Source organism: Anneissia japonica, unplaced genomic scaffold (genome assembly GCF_011630105.1).
Source record: "Anneissia japonica isolate Jap-2015-1 unplaced genomic scaffold, ASM1163010v1 scaffold288220_len29539_cov128, whole genome shotgun sequence".
In the NCBI taxonomy this organism is placed as follows: Eukaryota; Metazoa; Echinodermata; class Crinoidea; order Comatulida; family Comatulidae; genus Anneissia; species Anneissia japonica.
The window spans coordinates 26110-28263 of NW_022717529.1; the positions used below are offsets into that span (position 1 = coordinate 26110).

General features: G+C 31.7%; 1 protein-coding gene across 1 annotated transcript in view; it reads right to left on the minus strand.

Moving 5' to 3' along the window:
- Positions 1 to 1602, minus strand: part of LOC117110342 — a 25470-nt gene extending 23868 nt beyond the window's left edge. The window contains exon 1 of the mRNA XM_033253026.1: positions 1487 to 1602. The gene's annotated coding sequence lies outside the window, so the exon portion shown is untranslated. The remainder of the gene's footprint in view (positions 1 to 1486) is intronic.
- Between the last annotated feature and the right edge of the window lie 552 nt (positions 1603 to 2154).

Sequence of the window (2154 nt, forward strand, 5' to 3'; positions counted from 1 at the left end):
CAAAATTAAAATTCTAACAGAGCTAGGTAAGCCTGTTTGTAAAAATGCATGGATTATATTTAAGAATTTTGTAAAAGAAAATAATTATGAATGGAACGTTATGCTTGAATGAGTTTTATTTTGTTATCTATAGTATTATTATCATTGTACTAATTTTGAATAATTGGGATTAAATTGAAAAATATTTGTAAGTATATTAAATTAATTAAGAGTTTTATATTTTAATATCAAAAAAAAATATGAAAAGAAACAATGGAATAACGTTTGTAAAAAAAAAAAGCCTACTTATTTGTAAAATAGGCCTATTTAGCGGCATTCACATCGGAACCAAACCGTAATGGAAGCGTTTCCGATGTGCTGAAGGATTTATTTATTTAAATAAAGTATGTTATATTATAATGATATACCGTATAATGTGATATAAAAAAAATAAAATTATTCTATTAAACAATTTAAATTATATTTAGTTCCAAATTACCTTTATTCGATTATACACGTTACTGGTTGTATATATAAAAAAAAAAACAGTAATGCCATGAAGGTAATGAAAAAAAAAAATCGATATAGAAGGAAATATTGTACTGTACTGTACTGATTGAGAAAGAGAAAAAAAAAAAGATATCCAAAGCTGTAGTGAGGTCAAAGAGATCCAGTAAATGTCAGGGGCATGCATTTGGAGCTGAAGCATTGGTACTGTATTTGATGAATTTGGGGTGGAAGTGGTTACCCCTAAAAAATATGATTTTCCACTTTTTACAAACCACATTAACAATGCTATATACAAGAGAAATATTTTCTTGTTTTAATTTCTAAATTGAAAGATAAGCCAAATATATAAATATAATAAATAAAACCTGGCCAGTACTGTGGAATGTTCACATCTAACAAAATAAAAACATTGTATTTATTCTGCAAGTGTGAGTGCTAAACGACATCCCAAAATTTGTTTAATTTTAATGCACTGGTGCTGTTTAAAAAGGTCAATCATTAGAATGGAAATGGTGAGATCTGACCTCAATATATACTGACAGAGGAACCCACACTACCTCCTACCAGGGGTAGGGTGAGACCTAATAAATAAATTAACATTACTCAATTTTGTGATTGGACTAAAATTATGTAGACAGCTTTGCTTACTTTTAGTTTTTTGGTAGTTTGGTATAGGCTAGGCCTATTTACAAGTTTATATCAAACCCAGTGGAGTTCATTTATCTGTGATCATCGGACTAGGCCTACCTAGCTTGGAAGGAGGGCTCGACCAGCCTGCCTAAAATCTATCTTCTCTCTCTTGGCTAGGCCTAGGTAGGCTAGGGCCTAGCCTAGATATGGTAGGTCTAGGCCCTACCTATGCACTAGGCCTATATCAAAGAGAATATTTGACTAGGCCCTAATGCACTTATGCACACTACATCCAAAATCAAAAGATACTATATAATTTATTTGCTATATTGCATAAATGTTATGTAAACTAAAATGACTATACTACCACGGTAATGTCTGTAGAGTTACTTGAGCCTGGGCCATAGTTAGTTAAACCATGGGGGTATTTAAACTACAAAAATCAATCAGGAAACTGAACCCCAGCAGAAAGGTGCGTCGTTGGTTCCAAGTTCCAACTTGCAACTGGCTTCTCGAAGGGAATTCCCCTTCTAAATTATTAGCGCCCTCACAATTACTGTACAACAAAACAACGTCGCTAAAATAAAAGTGTTAGCTACAAGATGGTCAACATTTACAAGAATTAATTGTATGTATACGAAGCAGCACATGCACTCGGTTCATTGGTCAAGTAAAACGAAACGAAACGATTACTCTTCTCTGTTATGAAAGTAATACATACTCCAAGTATTGAAATAAACGCTATCGTGTCTGTTATTTTTATGTTATTCTATTATTACGGTATATTATTACGGTACCGTCTGTTATTATCAGAATTGTTTTTTCTTGTATGTCTAAAATAAACTATAAATGGATGTCAATATCTAATGAGCATAGTTAATATGCTATTACATATTTCATATTTAAATAAGGAGTACCTCATATGCCACTGTGATCGTTTTAATGTCAAACAAGACATTTTGACCGTTTTCAAGAGGGGAAAACCTTGAATTTTGAAGAACTTAAAAGTAATTAAGACACATAATAAGTCGGAAA